Raw genomic sequence first — 12,339 nt, 5'->3', positions numbered from 1 at the left:
GCTGGAGTGCAGGATTGCCAGCCTGTGATTTTTGATTTTCCTTTTCTCAGGGGATAGACCCAGCAGTGGGTATGATTGATTGACTGGTATGGTAGCTCAACGTTTACCTTTTCAAGGCACCTCAATTGTGCTTTCATTAGTGGCTCTTACCACGTCCCCCTTAGAATCGAGGGTACGCATTTCTCCACAATCACGTCAGCATTTCTAGTTTGCAGCATTTTTGTTGATGGCCATTCTGACTGGTGTGAGCTGACAGGTTTTTGTAATTTGGGTTTACATGTCTGTAAAAATTCCTACAATTCATCATTTTTCCACGCCTTTTACTTTTCTGTTAAAAGAAAAAAGAAAGAAAGTGTGAGTGTAATATACCTCTTCAAATTTTCTTTTTGGAAGGTTGCACTCTAGAATTTTTTGGTCGATTTTCGACCTCAGTATTTTTTGGAGGGCCGGTGTCATTTACAGACCTGCAATTGGTGAATAATTAGTGACCTTTTGCAGTGGGTTCAAAGCTGCTGTTGTGGGAAACGGCCACAAGGATGCAGCATTTCTCGATTCCCAAATCTGGGTACTAGGGCAGCAGAGCCGTTCTGGAAGTTGTCTGCCTAGGTTTTCAATTTGGATGGAATGTGCCAGGAAAACCCCCCATAAGTTTATGTCTCATTACTCCTAGTTCGTTGTTTTAATTTTTTCAATTGGGGTAATGGTTAGAATGTTGCTTGTCCAAGGTGTACACACTCTGGTTCATCTACATATCATATATACCTATTTATGTAGAGATCCTCTTCCCGTGTAAATTATTACAGAGTGTTCCGTAATCCTTCCTTGCTATATGGTCGGTCTTTTTGATATATGTATATAATATGTATTTGTATACATATGGTAACGCTAATCTTCATGTATCCATTCCCCCCACCTTTCCTTTTAGATAAGCATAGTTTTTTTTTTTTTTAATAAGTCTGTGATTGCCTTTCTCTGTGGAAATATGTTCATTTGTGTCAGTTATTAGATAACGCCTATAAGTGATATCATAGGTTATAGGACTTTTCCTTTCCGACTTACCTCATGTTCTGTGATTATCTCCAAGATCATCTATGGTGCCTCAAAGAGCAGTGTTTCATTGTTTTCCATGGCTAGTATTCATTGTGTACATGGACCACTTCTTCTTTATCCTTTCGTCTGTTGATGGACATTTTGGTTGCTTCACTGTCTTGTCTATTGTGAATAAGGCTGCAGTGCAGCTTTTGCAGCCCGGGTCTTCTTCATTCTGGTCTTCTCAGGTGAGAGGCCCTTTGGTGCGCCTGCTGGATTGAATGGTACCTCAATTTTTCTTTTCAACGCAGCTTCTTTCTGTTCTCATTATTAGCGTTTAACCCTTTTACATCTCACCAGCAGCTAGAGGGTACACAGTTCTCTTAAACCTCTTCAGCATTTATTGTTTGTAGACTTTTTGCCAATGGTCAGTCGACTGGTGTGAGTTGAAAACTTTTTGTAGATTAGATTGCATGAGTCTAATACTTCCTGAGGCTGAGCTTTTATCCATTTTCCTTTTTTTAAAAAGAGAGTGAGTAAAACTTACCTCTTCATACTATCTTCGTGAACATTTTGCCTGTTTTGAATTTTTTTATCCATTCCCTACCTCAGCACAATTTTGAGGGCAGGTGTCCTTTACAGCCCTGAGTCCTTGTGAATGGTAAGTGACCATTAGCTGGGGGTTAAAAGCTGCTCTTGCGGGAATCGGCCACAAGGCGGCAGCATTTCTCCTTTACCAAATCTGGTTACTAGGGCAACAGAGCCTTACTGGAAGTGGTGTTCTAGGTTGTAAATTAGAATGGAATGTGCGAGGAAAAAGCCCTTTAAGTTTATGTCTCCTTACTTCTTGTTGGTATTTTTAACTTAATTTTTATTTTTTCTCACAGCAAACTTGATTACAATGTTTTGTTTGTTCTAGGTGTGCAAGATGTGGTTCTTTCACACATATACATATATCTATTCTTCTTCGGATCCTTTTCCCATGTAGGTTATGACACAATGTTGAGTAGTCTTCTCTTGGTATTGCGTAGGTCTTTGGTGATTCTATATTTCACATGTGTTTGTATCTCTCTGTTAACCTCAATATGGTAATGTATCCAATCCTCACACCTGTCCATTTGGTGAACCATAAGTTTTTTAATGAATCTATGAAAGTGTTTCTCTGTGGAAATATCTTTGTTTGTATCATTTTTTAGGTAACACCTATATGTGATACGATAGGATATGTGTTTTTCGCTTTCTCACTTACTCCAAGTTGCGTGATTACTTCTAGACTCATCTGTGGTGCTGGAAATGGCATCGTTTCATTTTTTTCACTAGCTCATATTCCATCTGTACAGGTAGCAGTTCTTCTTTGTCCACCCATCTGTCGGTGGACTTTTTGGTTACTTCCATATCTTGGCTACTGTAATACTATGCAATGCAGATTTGCGTGCCTGTGTCCTTCCAATTCTGTCTTCTTAGTTTATAGGTCCAGGAATAGGTCTGCTGGAACATATGGTAGCTCAATGTTTACCTTTTAAAGGCACCTCTATTCTGTTCTCCTTAGTGGCTCTTTCCAGGTTACGTCCCACTTAAAGTGGAGGGTATGTATTTCTTCCCAGCTCCTTCAGGATTTATTCTTTGTAGTTTTTGCTGATGGTTATTCTGAGTGGTGTGAGCTGATACCTCTTTGTGGTTGAATTTGCATGTGTCTCATAATGCGTTGAAATTGATCTTTAAGACATGTCCTTTTTATTTTTCCAGCTGTGATTAGAGCTTATTTCTTCAAAGTGTTTTCTTAAAGTATGTGTCACCATTTGAAATATTTTGGCCATTATCTCCCTCAAGACATTTTGAGGGCAGGTTTCATTTACAGCCCTGCAGTACTTGTTCATATGAAGTGACCATTAGCTCAGGCTTTAAACCTGCTTTTGCAGGTAACGGCCAGAGAGCGGCAGCCTTTCTACGTTCCCCTTGCTGGTACTAGGGAAACAGACCTACCGGCCAGTGGTGTTCTTCGGTTATAAGTTAGAGTGCCATGTGCCCGGATAAACCCACAAATGTTGATGTCTCCTTGCTTTTGTTTGTTTTTAAATTTCATTTATATTTATTATTAGAGTAATATTCCATTGTGTACGTGGACCACTTCTTCTTGGTGCATTCCTCGGTTGATGGACATTTTCATTGCTTCCAAGTGCTGGCTATGGTAAATCTTGCTGGCGTACAGGTTTGCCAGCCTGTGACTTTTTGATTCTCATTTTCTCAGGTGATAGGCCAAGCAGTGGTTGTGATTGATTGACTGGTAGCTCAATGTTTCCCTTTTCAAAGCACCTACACTGTGTTTTCATTAGTGGCTCTTTACATGCCCCCCCTTACAACCGAGGGTACGCATTTCTCCACACTCCCTTCACCGTTTATTTTTTGCAGCATTTTTCCTAATGGCCATTCTGACTGCTGTGAGCTGATAGGTTTTTGTAATATGGGTATGCCTGTCATTAAATTTTTTAAAATTCATCATATTCCTACATCGTTCTCTTTTCTCTTAAAAGAAAAAACCGTGAGTACAATGTAGCTCTTGAAATTGTCTTCTTCGAAGGTTGCCCTCTTTTGAATTTTTTGGTCGATTTTTGACCCCAGAAATTTTCTGGAGGGCAGGTGTCATTTACAGAACTGCAAGTTGGTGAAAATTTAGTGACCTTTCGCAGTGGGTTCAAACCTGCTGTTGTGGGAAACGGCCACAAGGAGGTAGCATTTCTCCATTCCCCAATCTGGGTACTAGGGCAGCAGAGCCTTTCTGGAAGTCATTGTCCTAGGTTGTAAATTAGAATGGAATTTGCCAGGAGAAATCCCCATAAGTTTATGTCTCATTACTTCTTCTTGGTTTTTAAAAGTTTTTTAATCTGGGTAAAGTTTAGAATATTGTTTATCCTAGGTGTACACAATCTGGTTCATTTGTACATTATGTATGTCTATTAATGTACAGATCCTCTTCCCATGTAAAATATTACAGTGTTCCGTCGACCTCCCTTGCTATATGTTCGGTCTTTTTGATACATGTACAAAATATGTATTTGTATATGTATAGTAACACTAATCTTCATTTCTCAATTTCCCCCCCTCCTTTCCTTTCAGATGAGCATAGTTTGTTTTCTCAGCCTGTGAGTGTCTTTCTCTTTGGAAATACGTTCATCTGTGCCAGTTATTAGATAATGCCATAAGTGATAATATAGGATATAGGTGTTTTGCTTTCCGACCTACTTCATGTTTTGTGATTATCTCCAGGCTCATCTATGGTGCCTCAAAGAGCAGTGCTTCAATGTTTTCCATGGCTAATATTCCATGTGTACATGGACCACTTCTTCTTGGTGCATTCCTCTGTTGATGGACATTTTCGTTGCTTCCAAGTGTTGCCTATGGTAAATATTGCTGGAGTGCAGGATTGCCAGCCTGTGATTTTTGATTTTCCTTTTCTCAGGGGATAGACCCAGCAGTGGGTATGATTGATTGACTGGTATGGTAGCTCAACGTTTACCTTTTCAAGGCACCTCAATTGTGCTTTCATTAGTGGCTCTTACCACGTCCCCCTTAGAATCGAGGGTACGCATTTCTCCACAATCACGTCAGCATTTCTAGTTTGCAGCATTTTTGTTGATGGCCATTCTGACTGGTGTGAGCTGACAGGTTTTTGTAATTTGGGTTTACATGTCTGTAAAAATTCCTACAATTCATCATTTTTCCACGCCTTTTACTTTTCTGTTAAAAGAAAAAAGAAAGAAAGTGTGAGTGTAATATACCTCTTCAAATTTTCTTTTTGGAAGGTTGCACTCTAGAATTTTTTGGTCGATTTTCGACCTCAGTATTTTTTGGAGGGCCGGTGTCATTTACAGACCTGCAATTGGTGAATAATTAGTGACCTTTTGCAGTGGGTTCAAAGCTGCTGTTGTGGGAAACGGCCACAAGGATGCAGCATTTCTCGATTCCCAAATCTGGGTACTAGGGCAGCAGAGCCGTTCTGGAAGTTGTCTGCCTAGGTTTTCAATTTGGATGGAATGTGCCAGGAAAACCCCCCATAAGTTTATGTCTCATTACTCCTAGTTCGTTGTTTTAATTTTTTCAATTCGGGTAATGGTTAGAATGTTGCTTGTCCAAGGTGTACACACTCTGGTTCATCTACATATCATATATACCTATTTATGTAGAGATCCTCTTCCCGTGTAAATTATTACAGAGTGTTCCGTAATCCTTCCTTGCTATATGGTCGGTCTTTTTGATATATGTATATAATATGTATTTGTATACATATGGTAACGCTAATCTTCATGTATCCATTCCCCCCACCTTTCCTTTTAGATAAGCATAGTTTTTTTTTTTTAATAAGTCTGTGATTGCCTTTCTCTGTGGAAATATGTTCATTTGTGTCAGTTATTAGATAACGCCTATAAGTGATATCATAGGTTATAGGACTTTTCCTTTCCGACTTACCTCATGGTCTGTGATTATCTCCAAGATCATCTATGGTGCCTCAAAGAGCAGTGTTTCATTGTTTTCCATGGCTAGTATTCATTGTGTACATGGACCACTTCTTCTTTATCCTTTCGTCTGTTGATGGACATTTTGGTTGCTTCACTGTCTTGTCTATTGTGAATAAGGCTGCAGTGCAGCTTTTGCAGCCCGGGTCTTCTTCATTCTGGTCTTCTCAGGTGAGAGGCCCTTTGGTGCGCCTGCTGGATTGAATGGTACCTCAATTTTTCTTTTCAACGCAGCTTCTTTCTGTTCTCATTATTAGCGTTTAACCCTTTTACATCTCACCAGCAGCTAGAGGGTACACAGTTCTCTTAAACCTCTTCAGCATTTATTGTTTGTAGACTTTTTGCCAATGGTCAGTCGACTGGTGTGAGTTGAAAACTTTTTGTAGATTAGATTGCATGAGTCTAATACTTCCTGAGGCTGAGCTTTTATCCATTTTCCTTTTTTTAAAAAGAGAGTGAGTAAAACTTACCTCTTCATACTATCTTCGTGAACATTTTGCCTGTTTTGAATTTTTTTATCCATTCCCTACCTCAGCACAATTTTGAGGGCAGGTGTCCTTTACAGCCCTGAGTCCTTGTGAATGGTAAGTGACCATTAGCTGGGGGTTAAAAGCTGCTCTTGCGGGAATCGGCCACAAGGCGGCAGCATTTCTCCTTTACCAAATCTGGTTACTAGGGCAACAGAGCCTTACTGGAAGTGGTGTTCTAGGTTGTAAATTAGAATGGAATGTGCGAGGAAAAAGCCCTTTAAGTTTATGTCTCCTTACTTCTTGTTGGTATTTTTAACTTAATTTTTATTTTTTCTCACAGCAAACTTGATTACAGTGTTTTGTTTGTTCTAGGTGTGCAAGATGTGGTTCTTTCACACATATACATATATCTATTCTTCTTCGGATCCTTTTCCCATGTAGGTTATGACACAATGTTGAGTAGTCTTCTCTTGGTATTGCGTAGGTCTTTGGTGATTCTATATTTCACATGTGTTTGTATCTCTCTGTTAACCTCAATATGGTAATGTATCCAATCCTCACACCTGTCCATTTGGTGAACCATAAGTTTTTTAATGAATCTATGAAAGTGTTTCTCTGTGGAAATATCTTTGTTTGTATCATTTTTTAGGTAACACCTATATGTGATACGATAGGATATGTGTTTTTCGCTTTCTCACTTACTCCAAGTTGCGTGATTACTTCTAGACTCATCTGTGGTGCTGGAAATGGCATCGTTTCATTTTTTTCACTAGCTCATATTCCATCTGTACAGGTAGCAGTTCTTCTTTGTCCACCCATCTGTCGGTGGACTTTTTGGTTACTTCCATATCTTGGCTACTGTAATACTATGCAATGCAGATTTGCGTGCCTGTGTCCTTCCAATTCTGTCTTCTTAGTTTATAGGTCCAGGAATAGGTCTGCTGGAACATATGGTAGCTCAATGTTTACCTTTTAAAGGCACCTCTATTCTGTTCTCCTTAGTGGCTCTTTCCAGGTTACGTCCCACTTAAAGTGGAGGGTATGTATTTCTTCCCAGCTCCTTCAGGATTTATTCTTTGTAGTTTTTGCTGATGGTTATTCTGAGTGGTGTGAGCTGATACCTCTTTGTGGTTGAATTTGCATGTGTCTCATAATGCGTTGAAATTGATCTTTAAGACATGTCCTTTTTATTTTTCCAGCTGTGATTAGAGCTTATTTCTTCAAAGTGTTTTCTTAAAGTATGTGTCACCATTTGAAATATTTTGTCCATTATCTCCCTCAAGACATTTTGAGGGCAGGTTTCATTTACAGCCCTGCAGTACTTGTTCATATGAAGTGACCATTAGCTCAGGCTTTAAACCTGCTTTTGCAGGTAACGGCCAGAGAGCGGCAGCCTTTCTACGTTCCCCTTGCTGGTACTAGGGAAACAGACCTACCGGCCAGTGGTGTTCTTCGGTTATAAGTTAGAGTGCCATGTGCCCGGATAAACCCACAAATGTTGATGTCTCCTTGCTTTTGTTTGTTTTTAAATTTCATTTATATTTATTATTAGAGTAATATTCCATTGTGTACGTGGACCACTTCTTCTTGGTGCATTCCTCGGTTGATGGACATTTTCATTGCTTCCAAGTGCTGGCTATGGTAAATCTTGCTGGCGTACAGGTTTGCCAGCCTGTGACTTTTTGATTCTCATTTTCTCAGGTGATAGGCCAAGCAGTGGTTGTGATTGATTGACTGGTAGCTCAATGTTTCCCTTTTCAAAGCACCTACACTGTGTTTTCATTAGTGGCTCTTTACATGCCCCCCCTTACAACCGAGGGTACGCATTTCTCCACACTCCCTTCACCGTTTATTTTTTGCAGCATTTTTCCTAATGGCCATTCTGACTGCTGTGAGCTGATAGGTTTTTGTAATATGGGTATGCCTGTCATTAAATTTTTTAAAATTCATCATATTCCTACATCGTTCTCTTTTCTCTTAAAAGAAAAAACCGTGAGTACAATATAGCTCTTGAAATTGTCTTCTTCGAAGGTTGCCCTCTTTTGAATTTTTTGGTCGATTTTGGACCCCAGAAATTTTCTGGAGGGCAGGTGTCATTTACAGAACTGCAAGTTGGTGAAAATTTAGTGACCTTTCGCAGTGGGTTCAAACCTGCTGTTGTGGGAAACGGCCACAAGGATGCAGCATTTCTCGATTCCCAAATCTGGGCACTAGGGCAGCAGAGCCGTTCTGGAAGTTGTCTGCCTAGGTTTTCAATTTGGATGGAATGTGCCAGGAAAACCCCCCATAAGTTTATGTCTCATTACTCCTAGTTCGTTGTTTTAATTTTTTCAATTGGGGTAATGGTTAGAATGTTGCTTGTCCAAGGTGTACACACTCTGGTTCATCTACATATCATATATACCTATTTATGTAGAGATCCTCTTCCCGTGTAAATTATTACAGAGTGTTCCGTAATCCTTCCTTGCTATATGGTCGGTCTTTTTGATATATGTATATAATATGTATTTGTATACATATGGTAACGCTAATCTTCATGTATCCATTCCCCCCACCTTTCCTTTTAGATAAGCATAGTTTTTTGTTTTTAATAAGTCTGTGATTGCCTTTCTCTGTGGAAATATGTTCATTTGTGTCAGTTATTAGATAACGCCTATAAGTGATATCATAAGTTATAGGACTTTTCCTTTCCGACTTACCTCATGGTCTGTGATTATCTCCAAGATCATCTATGGTGCCTCAAAGAGCAGTGTTTCATTGTTTTCCATGGCTAGTATTCATTGTGTACATGGACCACTTCTTCTTTATCCTTTCGTCTGTTGATGGACATTTTGGTTGCTTCACTGTCTTGTCTATTGTGAATAAGGCTGCAGTGCAGCTTTTGCAGCCCGGGTCTTCTTCATTCTGGTCTTCTCAGGTGAGAGGCCCTTTGGTGCGCCTGCTGGATTGAATGGTACCTCAATTTTTCTTTTCAACGCAGCTTCTTTCTGTTCTCATTATTAGCGTTTAACCCTTTTACATCTCACCAGCAGCTAGAGGGTACACAGTTCTCTTAAACCTCTTCAGCATTTATTGTTTGTAGACTTTTTGCCAATGGTCAGTCGACTGGTGTGAGTTGAAAACTTTTTGTAGATTAGATTGCATGAGTCTAATACTTCCTGAGGCTGAGCTTTTATCCATTTTCCTTTTTTTAAAAAGAGAGTGAGTAAAACTTACCTCTTCATACTATCTTCGTGAACATTTTGCCTGTTTTGAATTTTTTTATCCATTCCCTACCTCAGCACAATTTTGAGGGCAGGTGTCCTTTACAGCCCTGAGTCCTTGTGAATGGTAAGTGACCATTAGCTGGGGGTTAAAAGCTGCTCTTGCGGGAATCGGCCACAAGGCGGCAGCATTTCTCCTTTACCAAATCTGGTTACTAGGGCAACAGAGCCTTACTGGAAGTGGTGTTCTAGGTTGTAAATTAGAATGGAATGTGCGAGGAAAAAGCCCTTTAAGTTTATGTCTCCTTACTTCTTGTTGGTATTTTTAACTTAATTTTTATTTTTTCTCACAGCAAACTTGATTACAATGTTTTGTTTGTTCTAGGTGTGCAAGATGTGGTTCTTTCACACATATACATATATCTATTCTTCTTCGGATCCTTTTCCCATGTAGGTTATGACACAATGTTGAGTAGTCTTCTCTTGGTATTGCGTAGGTCTTTGGTGATTCTATATTTCACATGTGTTTGTATCTCTCTGTTAACCTCAATATGGTAATGTATCCAATCCTCACACCTGTCCATTTGGTGAACCATAAGTTTTTTAATGAATCTATGAAAGTGTTTCTCTGTGGAAATATCTTTGTTTGTATCATTTTTTAGGTAACACCTATATGTGATACGATAGGATATGTGTTTTTCGCTTTCTCACTTACTCCAAGTTGCGTGATTACTTCTAGACTCATCTGTGGTGCTGGAAATGGCATCGTTTCATTTTTTTCACTAGCTCATATTCCATCTGTACAGGTAGCAGTTCTTCTTTGTCCACCCATCTGTCGGTGGACTTTTTGGTTACTTCCATATCTTGGCTACTGTAATACTATGCAATGCAGATTTGCGTGCCTGTGTCCTTCCAATTCTGTCTTCTTAGTTTATAGGTCCAGGAATAGGTCTGCTGGAACATATGGTAGCTCAATGTTTACCTTTTAAAGGCACCTCTATTCTGTTCTCCTTAGTGGCTCTTTCCAGGTTACATCCCACTTAAAGTGGAGGGTATGTATTTCTTCCCAGCTCCTTCAGGATTTATTCTTTGTAGTTTTTGCTGATGGTTATTCTGAGTGGTGTGAGCTGATACCTCTTTGTGGTTGAATTTGCATGTGTCTCATAATGCGTTGAAATTGATCTTTAAGACATGTCCTTTTTATTTTTCCAGCTGTGATTAGAGCTTATTTCTTCAAAGTGTTTTCTTAAAGTATGTGTCACCATTTGAAATATTTTGGCCATTATCTCCCTCAAGACATTTTGAGGGCAGGTTTCATTTACAGCCCTGCAGTACTTGTTCATATGAAGTGACCATTAGCTCAGGCTTTAAACCTGCTTTTGCAGGTAACGGCCAGAGAGCGGCAGCCTTTCTACGTTCCCCTTGCTGGTACTAGGGAAACAGACCTACCGGCCAGTGGTGTTCTTCGGTTATAAGTTAGAGTGCCATGTGCCCGGATAAACCCACAAATGTTGATGTCTCCTTGCTTTTGTTTGTTTTTAAATTTCATTTATATTTATTATTAGAGTAATATTCCATTGTGTACGTGGACCACTTCTTCTTGGTGCATTCCTCGGTTGATGGACATTTTCATTGCTTCCAAGTGCTGGCTATGGTAAATCTTGCTGGCGTACAGGTTTGCCAGCCTGTGACTTTTTGATTCTCATTTTCTCAGGTGATAGGCCAAGCAGTGGTTGTGATTGATTGACTGGTAGCTCAATGTTTCCCTTTTCAAAGCACCTACACTGTGTTTTCATTAGTGGCTCTTTACATGCCCCCCCTTACAACCGAGGGTACGCATTTCTCCACACTCCCTTCACCGTTTATTTTTTGCAGCATTTTTCCTAATGGCCATTCTGACTGCTGTGAGCTGATAGGTTTTTGTAATATGGGTATGCCTGTCATTAAATTTTTTAAAATTCATCATATTCCTACATCGTTCTCTTTTCTCTTAAAAGAAAAAACCGTGAGTACAATATAGCTCTTGAAATTGTCTTCTTCGAAGGTTGCCCTCTTTTGAATTTTTTGGTCGATTTTGGACCCCAGAAATTTTCTGGAGGGCAGGTGTCATTTACAGAACTGCAAGTTGGTGAAAATTTAGTGACCTTTCGCAGTGGGTTCAAACCTGCTGTTGTGGGAAACGGCCACAAGGAGGTAGCATTTCTCCATTCCCCAATCTGGGTACTAGGGCAGCAGAGCCTTTCTGGAAGTCATTGTCCTAGGTTGTAAATTAGAATGGAATTTGCCAGGAGAAATCCCCATAAGTTTATGTCTCATTACTTCTTCTTGGTTTTTAAAAGTTTTTTAATCTGGGTAAAGTTTAGAATATTGTTTATCCTAGGTGTACACAATCTGGTTCATTTGTACATTATGTATGTCTATTAATGTACAGATCCTCTTCCCATGTAAAATATTACAGTGTTCCGTCGACCTCCCTTGCTATATGTTCGGTCTTTTTGATACATGTACAAAATATGTATTTGTATATGTATAGTAACACTAATCTTCATTTCTCAATTTCCCCCCCTCCTTTCCTTTCAGATGAGCATAGTTTGTTTTCTCAGCCTGTGAGTGTCTTTCTCTTTGGAAATACGTTCATCTGTGCCAGTTATTAGATAATGCCATAAGTGATAATATAGGATATAGGTGTTTTGCTTTCCGACCTACTTCATGTTTTGTGATTATCTCCAGGCTCATCTATGGTGCCTCAAAGAGCAGTGCTTCAATGTTTTCCATGGCTAATATTCCATGTGTACATGGACCACTTCTTCTTGGTGCATTCCTCTGTTGATGGACATTTTCGTTGCTTCCAAGTGTTGCCTATGGTAAATATTGCTGGAGTGCAGGATTGCCAGCCTGTGATTTTTGATTTTCCTTTTCTCAGGGGATAGACCCAGCAGTGGGTATGATTGATTGACTGGTATGGTAGCTCAACGTTTACCTTTTCAAGGCACCTCAATTGTGCTTTCATTAGTGGCTCTTACCACGTCCCCCTTAGAATCGAGGGTACGCATTTCTCCACAATCACGTCAGCATTTCTAGTTTGCAGCATTTTTGTTGATGGCCATTCTGACTGGTGTGAGCTGA

The 12,339-nt window shown here is 39.6% G+C and overlaps 2 long non-coding RNA genes across 2 annotated transcripts; both read right to left on the bottom strand.

Annotated features, from left to right (window-relative positions):
- Window positions 1-378: 378 nt before the first annotated feature.
- Window positions 379-4,121, bottom strand: LOC309636284. The gene is made up of 2 exons (XR_014249374.1): window positions 3,728-4,121; window positions 379-509 (listed from the first exon to the last, which is right to left on the bottom strand). It is a non-coding gene; the product is annotated as an uncharacterized lncRNA (long non-coding RNA).
- A 693-nt stretch (window positions 4,122-4,814) lies between these two features.
- LOC309636279 lies at window positions 4,815-11,771 on the bottom strand. The gene is made up of 2 exons (XR_014249369.1): window positions 11,378-11,771; window positions 4,815-4,945 (listed from the first exon to the last, which is right to left on the bottom strand). It is a non-coding gene; the product is annotated as an uncharacterized lncRNA (long non-coding RNA).
- Window positions 11,772-12,339: the final 568 nt, after the last annotated feature.

The sequence above is a fragment of the Balaenoptera borealis genome (genome assembly GCF_965194805.1).
Source record: "Balaenoptera borealis genome assembly, chromosome: 10".
Lineage (NCBI taxonomy): Eukaryota > Metazoa > Chordata > Mammalia > Artiodactyla > Balaenopteridae > Balaenoptera > Balaenoptera borealis.
Note: the sequence above shows the minus strand (reverse complement) of the source record. Positions and strands in the feature narration are given on the sequence as shown.